We start from the raw sequence: 7626 nt of genomic DNA on the forward strand, positions 1-7626 counted from the left end.
TCTGACAGATCATCATATTGGTACCCTGGTACTGTGGTCTGCCCCGGGTCAAGAGTACCCAATCTTCTGCAATCTGACTGTAGGAGGACAAAGAGGGCCATAGTTCCTCTAGCTCGAACTTTAGTTGCTGAATTGGGACCTCAGCAGCAGTTCTCGTCACCAGTTGACACCTCGCACCCCTACACGTCAGTCAGAGATGATGATACATACAACGGTAGGGAATTAGCTTATTTTTTCAGAGCACAAAAGTTCGCTAATTCTGTAAGTATCATATTAAATTCAGTGGGAAAAACTTGCTTTATGTCCTATAGAGACTTGGCAAGGTATGCCTACATCCTTGGACTACCAATTTTACTTTTGAAGCATTTAACTGTTTCATTTGTTTTCGAAACTTTGTTTCATTTGTTAGTAGGATTTTCTTGCCCTTATTCTCTTACATGAGTACCGGGTACAAGATTTCCTGCGCCCTTGATTTCATTTAATCATTTAATATCTTTCGCTTAACGTTAATTGTTAAAGATCACACAGGATAGGTACCAGTTGCCACGTTGTCCTGTTTCTGACATTTCATTATTGAACATTCGTGTACCTTTATTTGCTAATTTCACCATGTTTCGTCTCCAAACTTTCCGTGCAAATCCAGCAGGTGAAATAGGGACTTTAAGTCGTGCCAAGAGGACTGAACTACAAACTCTTGCACATGAGTATCAACTAGAAGTTCCCTACCAAGCCAACAAAAATGACCTACACAACCTGTTGCTGGATTACTATTTAGAGCAAGGTAAGATAGACTCTGAAACTCATGAAACTTACTATATTGCAGATAAACCTGACTTGGCAACGCTGAAACTTAAACTAGAGCTGGCCAAGATTGAACGTGAGCAGCAAAGAGAAGCAGCTGCCATACGAAGAGAAGAACACGAACGTGGACTCGCCCTCCAGGAACGTGAGGTTGCACTACTCCAGGAGCGGGAACGAGTACAGCTTGAAACACTCCAGGAGCGGGAACGAGTACAGCTTGAAACCAAACGACGCGAGTTGGAGATGCAACGCGAACATGACAAGCAACAAGCAACTCTGGCTCTAGAGTGTCGTCAACGTGAAATCGCCTTGGAAACTTCACACTTCACTCAACGCCAGCAAGCTACTGCAAATCTTCCCGTCAGTTTTAATATATCACATGCAAGTAAGTTAATGCCATCCTTTGTAGAAGCAGAAGTTGATGTGTTCTTTACCACCTTTGAAACCCTTGCTAATCAACTCAGTTGGCCTGTCGACCAATGGGCCACACTTCTCAGAGTCCATCTTACAGGTAGAGCTGCAGTCACACTCAGTACTTTGGCGTCTGAGAATGACTACTACACTCTGAAACAAGCAGTGTTGGACGCCTACCTCCTCTCTACTGAGAGTTATAGAAGGAAATTCCGTGACCACCTGAAGGCAAGTACCACTACCTTCCTCGAGTTTGCTAACACGAAACGGAGGTATTTCATGAAATGGCTGGAAGCAGCACATGTCTCTACTTTTACAGAACTCGTCAACCTGATGCTTGTTGAAGAATTCTTGAGACGTGTGCCGCCTCCTGTCCGCCTCTACTTAGCAGATAAAGAAGAAACCGACTACCTGAAGTGTGCTAAGTCGGCTGACACTTACAGCCTCATCCACCGGCTGACACCTGAACCATCCTCCAGTAAGAAGTCGTGGTACAGTTACGAGAAGGTGAGCCCCGATCAAGCTGGTTCACAACTGTACTGCAAGTATTGTAGACTCTATGGACATACCATAGACAAGTGTGGTAAGTCTCAATACAAGGGAACCACTGACCAACAACGACCCAAACCAACTCCTCCTAAGTCCGGTAAGCCTGTGATGAATGTTGGTGTTGATGTTAATGATCTTTCTCTTTTCAGTAACCACCTGTATACTGGAACTGTCTCTGCCAACGGTTCAAATCCGGAGGGACGTTTTAAATTGAAGATCTTGAGGGACACAGCGGCTCTACAATCGATCATCTTGAAGTCGGCTGTGCCCAACATAGTCTACACCGGGGAAACGGTCTTCATCACTGACCTCACTGCTACCACTCCATACCCTCTCGCCAGAGTCCACCTGGATTGTCCCTACGTGAACGGGGAAGTCCAAGTCGCCGTCAGGGAAAAGCCTTTTCCCATGCCTGGAGTGCAACTTCTCCTAGGCAACGACTTGGCAGAAGACCTGCAACCGACCAACCTGATCGTCATGGACAAACCCCAGGTGTGTAACTCTGTGCCAAGTAACCCTATTCTTGAGTATGTTCCAGCAGAGGTTCAAGAGAGTGAAGTTTCTCCTCCGGTTCTCGTGACCACCCGTGCACAAGCCGCACGTCCACAGCCAGCTGACTCTACTGCTACCGCTGTCCCTCAAGACCCTCAGAAACTACCCCCGCATCTGACCAAGTTGGAGTTCCGTAAGTTGCAGAGGGAAGATCTTACTTTAACACCATTGTTTTTCCAGGCTGAGACTCAACCCGACAGTATTCCTGGGTTCTTCCTAGAGAACGACTTGCTCTACCGCCGATATAGACCCAGTAAACTGAAGGAGGAGGACGATTGGGCCAACACCGAACAACTTGTGATTCCCACCAGCCTGCGGCCCACTATTCTACACCTGGCCCACGGATCATTCTCCCACTACGGCTTCAACAAGACTTACCATGGGATTCGTCAAGACTACTACTGGCCAGGTATGGTAAATAACGTCAAACAGTACGTAAAACAGTGTCATACATGTCAGATGGCAGGCAAACCGAACGTCTCCATTCCCAGAGCACCACTGATTCCCATACAGGTGCCTGCGGAACCTTTCCACAGACTCATAATAGACTGTGTTGGTCCTTTACCTCGGACCAGTTCAGGTAACGCCTACATCCTAACCATCCTGTGTCCTACCACCAGATTTCCCATAGCAGTTCCAGTGAAGAACATCACGGCTGCTACGGTTATCAAACATCTACTGAAGATCTTCACTCAATACGGATTTCCCAGGGAGATTCAAAGTGACTGTGGCACCAACTTCACCAGTGATCTCTTCAAAAGAACACTGGAGGAGTTCAACATCAAACAGGTATTGTCCAGCCCCTATCATCCTGCTTCACAGGGTTCTCTTGAACGTAGTCATCAGACCATCAAAGCACTCTTGAAAAAGTTTTGTAGTGAAACCTCAAAGGATTGGGATAAGCAGATTGACCTAATAATGTGTATTTTCAGAAGTCTCCCCAATGAGTCCCTAGGAGTATCTCCTTATGAGATGCTCTACGGCCGTAAGTGCCGTACTCCCCTTAAGGCTTTCAAAGACTCTCTCAGAGATGCCACCTTCAGTGAGCATCAGAATGTGCCCCAGTTTCTTCAAAACCTTCAGCACATTCTAGAGAGAGTCCACCGCTTTGCCCATGATAATCTATTGAAAGCCCAGGTGAGAATGAAGACTCATTACGACCAGACCAGCAAAGTAAGAAAATTCAAGCCGGGAGACTTCGTCCTTGCTTATTTCCCTATCCCAGGTTCACCTTTACAAAACAGATTTTCAGGACCCTACTGCGTCAAAGAGTGCAGGAATAATAATAATTATGTGATAGAGACTCCAGATAGGCGGCGGAAGACCCAGCTGTGCCACGTCAACCTCCTGAAGCAATATAATGGTACTCCTCCCACTGTCTTGACTAACTATTCCACATTCACAGAACCCTACATCCACAGTGAGACCTTCCCAGCTTCTCCTCCCGAAAGCACTGACAAGGAGTCAGCGCTTTCTAATTCCGAAATCCTTAATGATCTTCCCAAATACTTTCAGGATAATCATAGTGCACCTCTCGTCAAGATCTTCAGAGAACATCAAGAGTTGTTCAGAGATGATCCCCAAGAGTGTAATGTTACCCAGCACGACATCCAACTGCTCCCCGACACCCGGCCGATTCGTCAACCCTTCTACCGAATCAGCCCGAGCAAGAAGGAAGTCATGCGTGCTGAGGTGCAGTACCTCTTGGACCATGGACTGGCTACACCTTGTGAGTCCCCCTGGGCCTCACCCTGTATCTTGGTGCCCAAACCCCAAGGTAAGGTGCGGTTGTGCACTGACTATCGTAAACTGAACTCTGTCACTGTCAAGGATGCTTACCCCTTGCCAAGGATAGATGACATCCTTGATGCCATTGGTAGTGCCCAGTACTTGTCCCAAGTGGACTTGCTTAAGGGGTACTATCAAGTGTGTCTAACGGAGCGCGCTAAAGAGATATCTGCCTTCATCACTCCTTTTGGACTTTTCAGATATGAACGCCTTCCTTTCGGACTATGTAATGCCCCGGCCACCTTTCAAAGAGCTGTCAACCGTGTCATCCAGGGCTTGGATAACACATACGCCTACCTGGACGATATCGTCGTAGCCTCCAACTCCTGGAGTGAACATCTGCTCCAGCTGCGACGTCTGTTCTCCAAGCTCCTGACAGCCGGCCTCACCATCAACCTGGGCAAGTCCACTTTCGCGAAAGGTAAAGTGCGTTATCTGGGTCATGTTATTGGGAGTGGCAGCATAGCTCCGTTAGACTCACACACTCAAGCCATCCTACAGTATCCACAGCCTACCACCAGGAAGCAGCTCCTGCGCTTCCTTGGTCTTGCCTCTTACTACCGTAGGTTTGTGAGGAATTTCAGTACAGTCGCCACACCTCTAATTCTATTAACCAGTCCCAAGCAACGGTATAATTGGACCATGCAGCAAACCGTTGCTTTCGAACAACTCAAATTCCTCCTCTGTTCTAACCCCATTCTCGCCTCTCCAGATATCACCAAGCCTTTCGTCCTTCATGTCGACGCCAGTGGTACCGGCGTTGGTGGTGTCCTGATGCAACAACGAGGCGAGGAGGTTCTACCTGTCAGCTACTACAGCTACAAACTGAAACCACACCAGAGGAACTACAGCACTATTGAAAAGGAGCTACTATCCATCGTCCTGAACCTCCAACACTTCGCTCCGTACCTACAAGGCGCCAGGTCTACCACCATCTTCTCAGACCACAACCCTCTCCGCTTCCTACATCAAGCCCAATTCACCAACCAGCGTCTTCTACGATGGGCTCTGTATTTACAAGACTTCAACCTGGAGATCCGCTATATCAAGGGTTCTGACAACACCATAGCCGATGCCCTCTCCAGAGTTTATGAAGTAGAAGCAACTCCATCCATTACTCCACCACATAACGACGTACTTCTTCCAGAACCGCAGGCTTCGGGGGAGAGTTGTGACGATAATCTCCTTCAAGAGATTGAGCCTGCTCTTCCCTCCATAATTACGTCTTCACAATTATATAAAAAGACTATGGAAGAAATGTCCAACAACGACAACAACACCAGCAAGGCTTGCCAGGGTGAGCAGAAACGTATGCAGCCAGCCACCTGTTCGAACTCCAACCACCAAACTACCCGTTGATCGCTACGGCTCCGCTGATTGGTCGCCGGTCTGGCTGCACCTGCCTCGCCCCCCCCAATACTACCTGATGTCTGGGGTCGCCCCAACATCAGTCCTGAGAATGTTCAGTGCTTTCGTAGCCAGCACTCCTCCCAGCTAGACTCTAGCGTGTACTGAGAGAGGTGGTGGCTTTAAGCCAATATTCCAGCACCTCCCACTTAACTTTTGTTGCACTTCTTGTTATTTTGCCTTAACGTAACTTTTCATTGTGTCATTTAATTATTCTTATTATTTTGATTCATTGATTTTATTATAAGAATTTGTTTGTGCATTATTTTCATGTTTTGATTTATTTAACGTAATTAAAATTTCATTGTTAAAGTTTTACTTGTGTTTTGTGTGTCTTCTCCTTACCTTACCACAGACGAAGTTCCAGTTTTTCTATTTTTTTTTATAACTATGTGACGAGGCCATACCCTTAGCCTTAAACAGCCGAACACCAACGCGTTACCGTCACAATATATATATATATATGTGTATATATATATATATATATATATATATATATATATATATATATATATATATATATATATACATATATATATATATTGTGACGATAATCTCTTTCAAGAGAGATTGAGCCTGCTCTTCCCTATATCATTTACGTCATTCTACAAGTACAAGATACTATATTGAAGATACGTCCACCAGTATCACAAAACGTTTTGCCCAGGAAGCAAAGCGTACCTTGCACCACCAGACACACGGGCTCTCCACCCGTCGTCAACGAGCAAACTACCCATTCTCCGCCTGCCTGCTCCTGATTGGCTGGTGTATCGCCGACAGCACCTGCACCTGCACCCAAGAAGTCTTCTTGGTTTTGTAGACTTCCGAAGTCCTTATCAAAAACAGCCCGAAGCCGACGGAGAACCCTCTACAGCAGTCAAGCGTTGTATACATGTACACTTGCCCCCACGAAGGATGTAACCTTCAATCTAAGTACATAGGTATGACGTCGACCAAGCTGACGAGGCGTTTGACATGCCATCTTCAATCCGGTGCCCCTAGGAATCACATGAGACAAGCCCACGACATCACTCTAACAAGAGAAATGTTGAACAAGAATACCTGCATAATAGACAAAACCCAAGATGCAAGAAGATTACAAATTCTTGAGGCAATTCACATAAGAATAGAACAACCTACCATGAACACCCAAATCACGGAACTATTTACTCTACCCACCATGAGAGTAAGGACAAGACCAGAACATAACGATGCCAACACAGAAGACAATGTCCAACATAACAGGCCAATTACACTGGATTAATCTTTGTGTTTAGATAGGAGATGCCTCGTATGGGCCAATAAGCCTTCTGCAGTTACCTCTATGTTTCACCTCACATTTATCCCTCATGTATCCCCCCATGTTTTCACCTTTATTGTATTATCACCTGACCCAGTGCGGGTATAAAATCAACCAGCATTGTAAGATCTGTTCACTTGAGAATGAACCATGGAGGTTCGAAACGTTGTGCAAATTGTATAAATAAGTGTAATACACTCTATAGTAAATCACTTCTTTTCTTCACCTTAAAAGTACGAAAATGAGTTTTGGAGAACTCCTATTTCAACTAAGCCCTGATGCTAAGAAAATAGTTAGAGGGATAGAAGCCCTAAACCAGAAAATAATAAATACAGAATATGCGGTCATATTCAATGAAACATGTTTGAAATCCTGCTGCCAGTATACATCAATATATGTATGTATAGATATAAATATAAATATATATATATATATATATATATATATATATATATATATATATATATATATATATATATATATATATATATATATATATATATATATATATATATATATATATATATATATATATATATATACTAGAAATAAATAGATATAGGCAATATAATTTAAAATATATGACGATAACAATTCCAGTTCATAACAAAGATTTGAAATTTCTAATCTCTATGTCTCATGCACGTTTCTCTCTCTCTCTCTCTCTCTCTCTCTCTCTCTCTCTCTCTCTCTCTCTCTCTCTCTCTCTCTCTCTCTCTCTCTCTCTCTCTCTCTCTCTCTCTCTGTCTCTCTCTCTCTCTCTCTCTCTCTCTCTCTCTCTCTCTCTCTCTCTCTCTCTCTCTCTCTCTCTCTCTCTC

This window comes from Procambarus clarkii, chromosome 42 (assembly GCF_040958095.1).
Source record: "Procambarus clarkii isolate CNS0578487 chromosome 42, FALCON_Pclarkii_2.0, whole genome shotgun sequence".
NCBI lineage: Eukaryota > Metazoa > Arthropoda > Malacostraca > Decapoda > Cambaridae > Procambarus > Procambarus clarkii.